The sequence below is a fragment of the Poromitra crassiceps genome, assembly GCF_964638095.1.
Source record: "Poromitra crassiceps genome assembly, chromosome: 5".
Lineage (NCBI taxonomy): Eukaryota > Metazoa > Chordata > Actinopteri > Beryciformes > Melamphaidae > Poromitra > Poromitra crassiceps.
This window is the reverse complement of record NC_139642.1, coordinates 172,116-186,103: the sequence shown is the minus strand read 5'-3', so window position 1 is coordinate 186,103 and position 13,988 is coordinate 172,116. Positions and strand designations below refer to the sequence as shown.

At 43.9% G+C, this 13,988-nt stretch overlaps 1 pseudogene across 1 annotated transcript in view; it reads right to left on the bottom strand.

Moving 5' to 3' along the window:
• LOC310777399 (intermembrane lipid transfer protein VPS13C-like) overlaps positions 1-13,988 on the bottom strand; it is a 109,993-nt pseudogene that overhangs the window by 10,190 nt on the left and 85,815 nt on the right. The window contains exons 30-32 of the transcript in view: positions 12,495-12,658; positions 7,706-7,751; positions 6,930-7,054 (exon numbers count right to left, since the gene is read on the bottom strand). The product of the transcript in view is annotated as an intermembrane lipid transfer protein VPS13C-like (transcript). The remainder of the gene's footprint in view (positions 1-6,929; positions 7,055-7,705; positions 7,752-12,494; positions 12,659-13,988) is intronic.

The window sequence follows — 13,988 nt, the reverse complement described above, 5'->3', positions numbered from 1 at the left end:
TACAAGGCGGTTATTTATATATATTTTTTTATATACAATGGATTTTGTATAGGTGTTTGTAGGTTACAAACATCTACAGTAAGTTACCATGGAAACTCACAATAACACTAAGGACCACAATGCGTTAATTATGCATTAGTAATTACCTATAATCTCAAGCTCATGAGGACTTTTGACAAGCAGGTCTGGATTGACATTCAGAGAGAACATGAAGCAACCGATGCAGAACATCTCTTTGCAAAGGAAGATGCTTTGTCAGAGCGTGCAGGCAGCGCTGAGCGAGGTGCCACAAGCAGCCACCAGGGAGCGCTGAGCGAGGTGCCACAAGCAGCCGCATTCTCCAACTCAGAGGGACCAAACTCAAACAAAGCAAACTATGTAAAGGCCAAACGGGCGAGTTGCAGTCAAATGTTTGCTGGAACATCTCACCTTATGTTACCTCTACAGTGAAAGCATGGAACAGTAAGTTCATCAGGTTATCCAGAATCCAGCGAGTGGTCACAGTAAAGGATGCAGATTACATGACGGATGGGTCTCCAGTACTGTGGAGGCGGGGGGATGGGGGGGGGGGGGGCAGGGGGGTGTCTTTTGAGGTGACGTGAGGTGAGTGTGTGGGTGCATGAAAAGGTGACATATGTGATACCACTGAAAGGTGATTAACTTTACCTGCTGAACTTTACCTGACTTTTTAAAGCATGATTAGCAGGTCAGAAGATTTTAGAACAATATCTATTTTAGCCGTGGGCGGCGGTCTTGGTGTTTCAGGGTTAAGAGACCTACTGTCTGATTTAGCTCCACAAACAGCTGAAGGTACTGATTGGGTTTTTGATCAAACTGACACCTGCATTAATCAACCATATAATGTTGCCTAAAATCTAACTTCAAAGCTGCACTAACCTAAACCTCCTCACACCTAAATGTCTTCTTGTGGGGGGGTGGAGGACTTCATTACCCATAAAGCCAGTGTGGTTCACCTTGTATATAAATGCTGTGGCAACGTCTTCGAGAGCCTGAGATGTCAACCTCTATGCAGATGACACTATTCTTTATTGCTTTTCACATTCTACACAAGCTGCCATTTTTCATCTTCAACATGCCTTCGGTACTTTGCAAAATCACTGTTAGATGTTAAATTGGTTTTAAATGTATTTTATAGAGCAATAAGTTCAGCTTCAGCTCTGCACTTTAACTGTATTGAATGGGTTGTTGTGAAGTTGCTGAAGTGAACTTTGGAATGAACTTGGCACTATGACTGGTGGACAAAAAGTGTGTTACTATTTAGATATGTTCTGATTGGTCAACAAGTTGTCGTAGAAGAAGCACGCCAAACTCAGCATGGCCGTGCCATGCGCTCATTCAGTCAGTCAGCCAATCTCTGAGGAGAGAACAGACGAGGGGAGAGGAGGCAGGGCTTGGATGAATGTTTGGTGTTCTATGTGACTTTAAGACAAAGCTTTTCTTTTCATTAGAGTCTACATGATTCATAAATTTGAAATGTTTAGGAAGTATATACGGGTGTGGGTGCGTTCAGACGACACCTTTTGCACATGTTTACAAAGCAAAGCGCACTGCAAACAACTGAGATGCGTTTGAGGTATAACTTTGCTAGCATTTAGCTAGCATTAGCCTAGCTTGCAGACACTGTTCAGTGTTTACAAGTTCTTAACACATTCACTGCCAACAACGTATGAACACGTTTTCAGAATCCAGCTGTTCCCTGCCAACAACGTGTTTACACGTTTTTGGCATCGATTTTTTTTTTTTGACGGTGGGTTGTGCATCTAAGCCTTTTACATCTCTTATATAATTATTGGAGCCACCGAACGTTTACAACCCATTCCACCGACCCACTAAGTGGCAACAGTGCTCTCCTGGCTAGAGAAAGGAAAGCATTTTTTTAACTTGTCAAGCCATTCTCAGCCCAGCCATTCTCCTTTTCGCGCTGATTGCTGGCGATGCGGGATTGCAAATTTACATAATAGATTCAGCCGATCTACTATGATCGGGTGATAGATTACAGGTGGAGGAACACACTTTGAAACACGCAGCATAAATATGACCAGAATCGCAAAAGCTTCTCTCAACCAAAACTCCAAACGAGCGAGTCCATCCCGACTTCCTCAAACAGCGGCCCAGACATGCAGGCACAGGAGAGCAGCAAAGCACTGACTGGTGACAAGCTTGTCCGCCCACGGAGGGCGGAGTTGAAGCAACTCGAGAGGGAGGGAGAGAGAGAGAGAGAGAGAGAGAGAGAGAGAGAGAGGGAGGGAGAGCGAGAGGGAGGGAGAGAGAGAGAGAGAGCGAGAGGGGGAGGGAGAGAGAGAGAGAGCCAAAAATGAATGGTTAAAGTGACAGTTCCATCCAATTTCACAAAAAGCCGTTTATCTCTGAATATTCTTTTTCACGCTAAAACCATGCTGTATTCAACTGCTAATGCTTACATAACTACTAACTCTACAAACTAACTCTTTTAGACAGAGAAAGTACACATTCTATTAGTACTTTTGAGATATTGTATGTTCACAAACTCCAAGCTGAAACGAATCCTCGGCTCTTATAAAATGAGCCATAATCCTCAAAAAACGGCTTGGCAGAAGCTACCTACAGCAAAAAAAAACGTCTGGCAGTCAATGTGTTAAAAACTACCTTATTGCTGAAATCATAAACACACAGCTAGCCCCCAGTGCCTTGAGTTTTTTTTAACATTCATGTCGTGATGATCATTGAAATGGTAGCACAAGCTCATCTTCCATGTTTGTTTTGCCGTTACTCATGCTTATTGTTTATTGGACGATGCACAGCATCCAATTCCAGATAGCATATGACCAAAACAAAACACAATCATATACCAAATATATTTTACAGTGTACAGTTTTCACTTAAGTGGGTCAGAAATTAATTATTAATTAATTAATCCTCAATCTATCTATTGTAAAGTTTAATATCGCTTTGACCTTGGTTTTCTTCCAGTCTCTACAATTGGATGATAGCACATTTATTATGAGATTCAAAATTCATATCCAATTCCGGACACTTATTTTCCACTGTGTTGTGTATTCATATACTTAATATTAATCAACCCTTCCTCTACCTTTACAATGTTACAGATACTTTTAAGAAGTGCAGGCTATATACTCAAAGCTCTTATTTTTCCATAAATCTACCAGCCAATACCGACTCTCTCCACTGTCGCCCAATGTGGGATGTTGTCCGTGACTAAGTTCATAAGTTAGTGCTTGATATTCTTAAATGTGTAGGCTATAGATACTTATGAAATTTGAGACCTAGGCAGGGCAGATGTTACACATTGGTGGTGGATGACTTGAGTTCCCTCCCATCCCTCCCCTGATATGTGAAGCATTTTGAGTGTCTAGAAAGGCGCTATATAAATCCAATCAATTCTTATTATTACTTTTGTTATTATTATTATTATTATTATTAAATGTGTAAGAACTTATGTAAATTATCTTTCAGTTGGGAACTCTGTATAAAAATGTTGGTAAACACTGGAAATTACGTGTCCGAAATTCGATACAATTCCGTTTCCGTTTCAAACGCAGAGAGCTTGTAAAAATGTGAGATGCATCACTTTGGCAGAGGAGAGCGCTGATCCTCTCAACATGCTGAAAACGATGAGAAGGAGCGAGCTCAAACATGCTAATGTGCAGAAGGCGTCTGAACGCACGCTGTGTCTGTAGTGAAGGAGCGGTACTGTCGGCTCTTTCCTCAGGTCGGGTCTGCTCAAATCACAATGCTGCAGCATGGCAAGGGGGGCGGGGTTACTCAGGGGGGCGGGGTTACTGGCAGCGTTAAGAGTGATGGAGAGGTGTGTGTGAGGGCGGGGTTACTGGCAGCGTTAGAGTGATGGAGAGGTGTGTGTGAGGGCGGGGTTACTGGCAGCGTTAGAGTGATGGAGAGGTGTGTGTGAGGGCGGGGTTACTGGCAGCGTTAGAGTGATGGAGAGGTGTGTGTGAAGGTGGAGTGTTAATCCAGTCACTTCTCTCTGGCCGCTCACTGAGCACAGTAGTGGTTCAGTATGGAAACACACGATGGATGGAAGTCCTTCAGGTTCTACACAATGCAGACACTTACCTGTCTTGTCTGCGACCTGCGGGGGAAAAACACCTCATGCCAGCACGCTTCCTAGCAAAACTGCAGTCTGACATACAGTTTAAAGCTGCTCTCCTCAATCTGACATACAGGTAAACGAGGGCTGCACAATTAATCGAATCGATAACCAAATCACAGGAGCAGCTGCCGTTTGATAAATGTGTCACAACATACCATTAAATGCAGCATTGTGGTGCTACAGACAGAGATACCCTGGAGGGGCGTTTCTAGGGAGTGGCACTGGCCACCCCTGAAATCTAATTGGCCACCTCAAAATCCTGAGGGTGCTGGCATCTGTGGCTGACATGACTGTATTTCTAGAGGCTGTGGCAGGCCCAATGTTAAAGCTACAGTAAAGATACTGGCATCATATTAAACTAGAAGACCTAAAGCATCCATTACTACCAAGCATGTCATTCTAGCTTGTTGGCAAGGGGGGTAAATATGGCCCCAGATTTAGGCTAAATTTTGGCGAGGGAAAACCTGTCTACATCCTTCCTAAATGCCGCACTCAGTGCCACACGTGCTTGAGTCTGTGCCCCACCTGGGCCACCCCAGTCAAAATGGCCTGGACACGCCACTGATACCCTGGCCTACAAATCATATTCTCCAGAGGCAAGGGGACATGCTTGTTGGGTACAGACCTCAGTAAAAATCCCATCATCATTTATATATTTCGGTGAAAATGCAAAAAAATTGCATTCCGATAGCTTTGATTCATATCCAATCAATCACAATACCTGTGATTGATTGGTCATATGAAATGCATTTTAAAGCTGATCTCCTTAATCTTTATCTTTATTTTGATACTGAACTGAGGAGCTGTGCATTTTCCTGCTGGCACAGCAGTGTTTCCTCTGTGTGTTTAGTGATTAAGGAACGCTGCTTTAATAGCAGTAGCTATGAATGAGTGGACATTCCTTCAAATACTCACACAACAACAAAAACAACAACAAACAAACAAAAAAAGTCCCAGGCATTAACTTATGAGACAAAAAAACACAAGCAGAATGTCAAAATTAGACAGCGCACAAGAATAAGAACAGAGGAGACAACATGGTTAGCACGTTACACTACATGACATGTTCAACACAAAATACAACAAACAGAATGAGCACCGCGTTGCTATGTTAAAGAAGATGGATTTAAAGAAATTCACACAAAACACTGCAAAAATATTTAAATACCATATTTCCTCTAATAGTCGATTAAAAGCCTGGTCACTGATACTGGCCGGCCCCAAACACAGGCCGGGTAAAAAACAAAGGAAAAAAACAACGGTGAATACAGTAAACTCCTGAGCCCTGATTTATCAAGCCAACGTATGATAAAAAATGTGTACGGACTACCGTACCCCCTGCTGCAACACTTGTGCATTATGCTTGTGTACGTGAGCGCAGGACACGATGAAATAGAGAGGCAAAGTGACCGCCTACTTCCTGCTTCAGCACTGTACCAGAGATTTTCATCCACCATTTATTTTCCCATAGACACTTTGTAAAATGCTTATAAAAAACGTTTTACTTAATCAAACCAAACGGTTCAGATATATTTAGAAACAGGAGAGACCACATAACATTTCACTCTGACCAAAACGTTAAAAAAATGCAGATTTAAAGACAATATTTTTTCCAATGTCGTTTTTTTCAGTTTTGGTCCGAGTGGAATGTTCTATGGTCTCTCCCGATGTCTGTCTCTAATATAAGCCTGCTTCTAAAAAAAAACAGTAGTTGAAGTTGAGGTAAATAAAGGCCAGGGGCCAATATTAGAGGAAATACGGTATTACCACGAAAACACAGAAATTAAAATGACACATTAACTGAAGTAAAGGAAGTCTTAACACATTCAGTGCCACAGCGCTTCAGTAAAATTGTCTGGAGCCTGTGCCAGATTCACTTCCATTCAGTTGAAAACAGCTATAGAATTTTTTCTATTATGGCTATATTAACGGGGCTGGACTTTAATGAAAGATTGAACACTCCTGCTTCTTCCAAAGAAGAAATTTTGTTTCTAGACAGTTCCATTATGAAATTACAGCCTCTCAAAAAAGTGCACTTTCAAGGGTTTTCTGTCGTTTTTTTTTTCTTTCCAAGATATAGCCCCTTTTATGAATACCTTTTGCACTCTAATTTCGAGCACATTCACTGACTCTGGCTGGTGTTTTCTGATGTGGTGGCGTGTGGTGTGGTTTCTGTGCAGCCACACCCCCCCCCCCCCCCCCCCCCCCCCCCCCCTCTCCACCTCTGAGCTGCGGGCTCCTCCCACACGCACAGAGTTTGCTTTCTCGACTCCGTTTTTGCCCCGGACAGATCCCAGCTTTGCTGCGCGCATCATTTCCTTGATGGGCATCAAGGAAATGATGCGCGCTGGCAAACGCGACTGAACGAAAAGGCTTGGCCCGTTCGGCTTCGGATGCTGGCTTTCTAGGAAATCGTGTGGAGATAGATAGAAGCATAAGAGCTCAGTTGTGAGCGCGGATGCAGCCGAGCCCACTCTCGCTGTAGACGGAGCAATATATACGGCTCTGGCAGAAAGCATGCATCGGTTTCCACGGCTTTCTCCGCTGTCTCCTGTACAAAGTAAAGGATCTGAGGTGGGTGGAGCAGCTCCTGTGACGATGTTTAAGGTGGCGCCGTGTGATCCCTTGAAGGGATTCATGCTCACTGGCTGGGTACGACCTTAAACAGCAGAATTATGGAATAATATGAATTATGATTTTAGGACGTCCACAGACGTCCTTGGCACTGAACGTTACTTTTTTTTAGGACGTGCACAGACGTCCTTGGCACTGAATGTGTTAAGGAGCGCTTGTTTCGTACCTCTGGATGCCCTGGAAGGTGGAGCTGGCCATGTCCACGATGCCGCCAGTGGGCCGGGCCGCCACCCCCCACCAGACCCTTCCCGATGCCCTTAAAGAAGCCGGCCGCTCCTTCCTTCTTCACCCCTGCAGCCACACAGCACTCAATCAGTCAACTCATCACCATCACAAACACCCTGCACTCACCCAGTCAACTCATCACCTTCACAAACACCCTGCACTCACCCATTCAACTCATCACCATCACAAACACCCTGCACTCAATCAGTCAACTCATCACCATCACAAACACCCTGCACTCACCCAGTCAACTCATTACCATCACAAACACCCTGCACTCACCCAGTCAACTCATCACCATCACAAACACCCTGCACTCACTCAGTCAACTCATCACCATCACAAACACCCTGCACTCACCCAGTCAACTCATCACCATCACAAACACCCTGCACTCACCCAGTCAACTCATCACCATCACAAACACCCTGCACTCAATCAGTCAACTCATCACCATCACAAACACCCTGCACTCAATCAGTCAAGTCATCACCTTCACAAACACCCTGCACTCACCCAGTCAACTCATCACCATCACAAACACCCTGCACTCACCCAGTCAACTCTATAGAGTAAACTATAGAGTCTACTAGAAATATTGCGCGCTTCGCATGGTCATTTCTAGGTTGTGTGCTCATATCTAGCACGCTTCGCGCTCACCCATCAGCAGGTCAGTTGAGCAGACCCTCCAGCTCAGTGTGTCGTGAGGAAACTTACCCTCCACCGGTTTGGTGATGATGCCTGTGACTCTGCCCACCATGCCCTGCGGGGAGACGAGAGGCGGTCAGTTTGAGACCAATCAGCAAACACAGCCAATTATCTCTGTGTGTGAACCAATGCATCAGACTTAAAGGACGGCTTTACCGTGGGGGATATGAATATATATTAAATCTCACGCCCCTAAGGTTTTCGAATCCGTTGAAATTTTTGAAATTGGAGCTTCACTCCCAGAGATATCAAGCATCTCTCACATATTTTTTGGGCCAGCCGACGCGTTTCGCGTCATCTGGCCCAAGTCCGCCTTGCGGAAGTCGTGCACCTATGAACTACAACTGTTGTGAGCCATGGTCCCGCCTCTAGAGGTCCTCCACGCCCCTTCAGAGGTCTTCAACAAAAACGAAAAGGCAGCCATCTTTTTCAACCGCCTAGCCTGCTGTAGCTAATATTAGCTTCCCATAGTTCCTTGCAAAGAGACCATATCTCGGGAACGGAAGCACTAATATACACGGGACTGGCGGCATTGGAAAGCTCGTCAAATTTTACATCTAGTAGTAGGTGGGTTGAAGTAACGAAATCAACGCTGAGCAATGTACCCGTTTTTACACATTTTTACAGAAAATAGTTACAACATCAGATGCGCGTAACTCCTACGAAAATGCCTTAAAATGCATGATTTTTTTTTTATGAAGACATCTCCCGACATATATATTACCGTTTAAATTTGGTGCAATTTGGAGGCAATTTTATTTTCGATTTATTTCTTCTTCTGTGTATGTTTTATTGTCGAAGCCTTCTTCTTCTTCTTCTTTGAGTTTTATGGCGGTTGGCAAACATATATGTGCATTACCGCCACCTACTGGAGTTTGATATCAGCCAAATGCCTGAGAGGTGGGCATGAAAACGAAGGCCACGCGAGCCCAGTGCATTGTGGGAAATGTAGTATTTCGAGTCCCCGCACCCGCACCTCCCCCCCACCCCCACCCCCCCACACACAGAGTGGATTTCGGTTGATATCTCTGTGAGTAAACCTCCAATTTCAAAAATTTCAACGGATTCGAAAACCTTAGGGGCGTGAGATTTAATATATATTCATATCCCCCACGGAAAAGCCGGCCTTTAATGGTTAAAGCCTCTGGCAATCCACTCTCAAATATCTCTCTTTTTTAGAGGATATCACAGCTGATCACATTAATTACCCACCCAAATGAGTCTAAAAAACTTTCACAGCTATTATAAAACCAGGTGCAAACACCATGGACACAACAACCCCTCAGTGTTTATGTCCATGCTGCATGCCCATATCTAATTATGATTGGTTGGAGATTGCTGACATCAGCAATCTCCTGAGATAACTCTGTCCATTTTACCTCTACTTTTTCAAACTGCTGGAAAGAAAAGGGCAAAAACCAATGCAAGGTCAATGGGGTCACGCTGCTGTATGTACGAGCTGACTGAAGCTCACTCAAACTTAATCCACAGTGCACACAAAGTACATTTCACTGAGCTTCAGTCAGCTGCTTTGGACGCGGGAGGTCGGCGGATCGAATCCCGCTCCACCCCTGTGCAAGCCCTTAACATGTTAACACAATGCAGGTTACGTAAACACAATGTGACACAATGAACATAGAGTGAACCTTGGTTTGGACTTTCAGGTGTGAAAACACCCTGAGCAGTAGCAGTAACCCTAGCAGTACTGAGCAGCAGCATACCTTCAGAAAGCCTTTTCCTCCTTTAGCCAGACTCTCTCCAAAGTCTTTGGGCGGCCGGTTTATCTCCTCCCGCCGTTTCTGCTGGTACTCCTTGTCCATGGTGATGGCTGCCAGGCCCTTCCCCACCGAGCCCGTGATCCTGGACACCATACCTGCAGCACCACCTGGTGGACAGATGATTCAGTTCAAACAGACAACACTGGCAACGCTTGCTTATACAGTAGCATACAGCAACACTTACAGACACCGGGAGTTAAGTTCCTAACCCTGTTACACAAGGAAACTGGTTTGGAGGTGACGTTAGTCAATCCTGGTGCTTGTATGGCGTGTTCTGCCCCCAAATGGAGTGGGATTCAGCGTGTTCTGCCCCTACGTGAGTGGGATCCGCAGAGAACTAGGCAAATGGCCGCTTCCCTGCGTACTACCGTTTCCAAGCCGAGGCAAGAGTGCTGCCTGCCGGCTTGGAGCATCGAGTAGTCAGAGAATATGAACGTGTATGTGTATATTGCTGTAAAACATGTATATTGCTGTAACGCTCTGCAACTTCACAATAAGACAGTAGCCTATTCTGAGTGTTATGGAACACATCTGCAGCCTACCAGCATACCAGCTGGCAATAACAATGCCACAGCAACAACAACACACTTAGAGAAAACGTGTTGTAAACCAGAATGTATGGGACTATCTAGTGGAGAAAAGAAAATTTTTAAATCTGGTTGTTTTGTTGTGCATGCGATTTGGACATAACGGTGATAATTGTAATAATTTTGGTCTTAATTATGCATCCTAACTTAATATTTTATTTCATGGTCAGATGTGGCCTTTCTTACCTCATAGTGCAAGTTGAGCTGTTTATGTGCTTTGCCTACATTTTGTCCCATAATGCGTGATGCCCGCGCGCTGCCTATGATTTTATTGACACTGAACATTGTTTCACAAGTGAAAATAGTCGGCTTTAACATTTGTTCGGGGAGGGTCAAGCATATATTTCCACGGCAATATTGCGGGATCTGTGTGTGAAAGTAATAGATTACATTCGGGCAGAAGGTCTGTATGTACTTTAGATTAGATTAGATTTATTTCCAACATGGTGAAAAACAAAAGACAGATAAAGAATAAAATACATATAAGCAAGAAAATGGCGTGCAAGAATAGTCAATTAGAGTTCACAGCATATACAGCAAATTCTCAAGCAATTTACTTTTGCATATCAGGCCCAAAAAGGAGTAGGAAGAAGTGCAATACTTGTCAAGACCTACGCCTTGTTTTTATATCTATAGGTTTAATATGAATGTAGTATTATAGTACTCATCCATAGTACTCATTCAGCAATATATATGTTTTTAATCTAGGCAGATGAAGTGTTGGTTGCTCTTGATTCCTACAGCAAGGCGGTCAGACTGAGACTGAGTCTGCACACTGGAATGACATTCATTTATAACACAGATCAGCAAACACAGCCAATTATCTCTGTGTGTGAACCAATGCATCAGACTTAAAGGACGGCTTTACCGTGGGGGATATGAATATATATTAAATCTCACGCCCCTAAGGTTTTCGAATCCGTTGAAATTTTTGAAATTGGAGCTTCACTCCCAGAGATATCAAGCATCTCTCACATATTTTTTGGGCCAGCCGACGCGTTTCGCGTCATCTGGCCCAAGTCCGCCTTGCGGAAGTCGTGCACCTATGAACTACAACTGTTGTGAGCCATGGTCCCGCCTCTAGAGGTCCTCCACGCCCCTTCAGAGGTCTTCAACAAAAACGAAAAGGCAGCCATCTTTTTCAACCGCCTAGCCTGCTGTAGCTAATATTAGCTTCCCATAGTTCCTTGCAAATAGACCATATCTCGGGAACGGAAGCACTAATATACACGGGACTGGCGGCATTGGAAAGCTCGTCAAATTTTACATCTAGTAGTAGGTGGGTTGAAGTAACGAAATCAACGCTGAGCAATGTACCCGTTTTTACACATTTTTACAGAAAATAGTTACAACATCAGATGCGCGTAACTCCTACGAAAATGCCTTAAAATGCATGATTTTTTTTTTATGAAGACATCTCCCGACATATATATTACCGTTTAAATTTGGTGCAATTTGGAGGCAATTTTATTTTCGATTTATTTCTTCTTCTGTGTATGTTTTATTGTCGAAGCCTTCTTCTTCTTCTTCTTTGAGTTTTATGGCGGTTGGCAAACATATATGTGCATTACCGCCACCTACTGGAGTTTGATATCAGCCAAATGCCTGAGAGGTGGGCATGAAAACGAAGGCCACGCGAGCCCAGTGCATTGTGGGAAATGTAGTATTTCGAGTCCCCGCACCCGCACCTACCCCCCACCCCCACCCCCCCACACACAGAGTGGATTTCGGTTGATATCTCTGTGAGTAAACCTCCAATTTCAAAAATTTCAACGGATTCGAAAACCTTAGGGGCGTGAGATTTAATATATATTCATATCCCCCACGGAAAAGCCGGCCTTTAATGGTTAAAGCCTCTGGCAATCCACTCTCAAATATCTCTCTTTTTTAGAGGATATCACAGCTGATCACATTAATTACCCACCCAAATGAGTCTAAAAAACTTTCACAGCTATTATAAAACCAGGTGCAAACACCATGGACACAACAACCCCTCAGTGTTTATGTCCATGCTGCATGCCCATATCTAATTATGATTGGTTGGAGATTGCTGACATCAGCAATCTCCTGAGATAACTCTGTCCATTTTACCTCTACTTTTTCAAACTGCTGGAAAGAAAAGGGCAAAAACCAATGCAAGGTCAATGGGGTCACGCTGCTGTATGTACGAGCTGACTGAAGCTCACTCAAACTTAATCCACAGTGCACACAAAGTACATTTCACTGAGCTTCAGTCAGCTGCTTTGGACGCGGGAGGTCGGCGGATCGAATCCCGCTCCACCCCTGTGCAAGCCCTTAACATGTTAACACAATGCAGGTTACGTAAACACAATGTGACACAATGAACATAGAGTGAACCTTGGTTTGGACTTTCAGGTGTGAAAACACCCTGAGCAGTAGCAGTAACCCTAGCAGTACTGAGCAGCAGCATACCTTCAGAAAGCCTTTTCCTCCTTTAGCCAGACTCTCTCCAAAGTCTTTGGGCGGCCGGTTTATCTCCTCCCGCCGTTTCTGCTGGTACTCCTTGTCCATGGTGATGGCTGCCAGGCCCTTCCCCACCGAGCCCGTGATCCTGGACACCATACCTGCAGCACCACCTGGTGGACAGATGATTCAGTTCAAACAGACAACACTGGCAACGCTTGCTTATACAGTAGCATACAGCAACACTTACAGACACCGGGAGTTAAGTTCCTAACCCTGTTACACAAGGAAACTGGTTTGGAGGTGACGTTAGTCAATCCTGGTGCTTGTATGGCGTGTTCTGCCCCCAAATGGAGTGGGATTCAGCGTGTTCTGCCCCTACGTGAGTGGGATCCGCAGAGAACTAGGCAAATGGCCGCTTCCCTGCGTACTACCGTTTCCAAGCCGAGGCAAGAGTGCTGCCTGCCGGCTTGGAGCATCGAGTAGTCAGAGAATATGAACGTGTATGTGTATATTGCTGTAAAACATGTATATTGCTGTAACGCTCTGCAACTTCACAATAAGACAGTAGCCTATTCTGAGTGTTATGGAACACATCTGCAGCCTACCAGCATACCAGCTGGCAATAACAATGCCACAGCAACAACAACACACTTAGAGAAAACGTGTTGTAAACCAGAATGTATGGGACTATCTAGTGGAGAAAAGAAAATTTTTAAATCTGGTTGTTTTGTTGTGCATGCGATTTGGACATAACGGTGATAATTGTAATAATTTTGGTCTTAATTATGCATCCTAACTTAATATTTTATTTCATGGTCAGATGTGGCCTTTCTTACCTCATAGTGCAAGTTGAGCTGTTTATGTGCTTTGCCTACATTTTGTCCCATAATGCGTGATGCCCGCGCGCTGCCTATGATTTAATTGACACTGAACATTGTTTCACAAGTGAAAATAGTCGGCTTTAACATTTGTTCGGGGAGGGTCAAGCATATATTTCCACGGCAATATTGCGGGATCTGTGTGTGAAAGTAATAGATTACATTCGGGCAGAAGGTCTGTATGTACTTTAGATTAGATTAGATTTATTTCCAACATGGTGAAAAACAAAAGACAGATAAAGAATAAAATACATATAAGCAAGAAAATGGCGGGCAAGAATAGTCAATTAGAGTTCACAGCATATACAGCAAATTCTCAAGCAATTTACTTTTGCATATCAGGCCCAAAAAGGAGTAGGAAGAAGTGCAATACTTGTCAAGACCTACGCCTTGTTTTTATATCTATAGGTTTAATATGAATGTAGTATTATAGTACTCATCCATAGTACTCATTCAGCAATATATATGTTTTTAATCTAGGCAGATGAAGTGTTGGTTGCTCTTGATTCCTACAGCAAGGCGGTCAGACTGAGACTGAGTCTGCACACTGGAATGACATTCATTTATAACACAGATACTTTACAGACAGGAACAGACTGGAAACATACTTTAGTTATGTTTC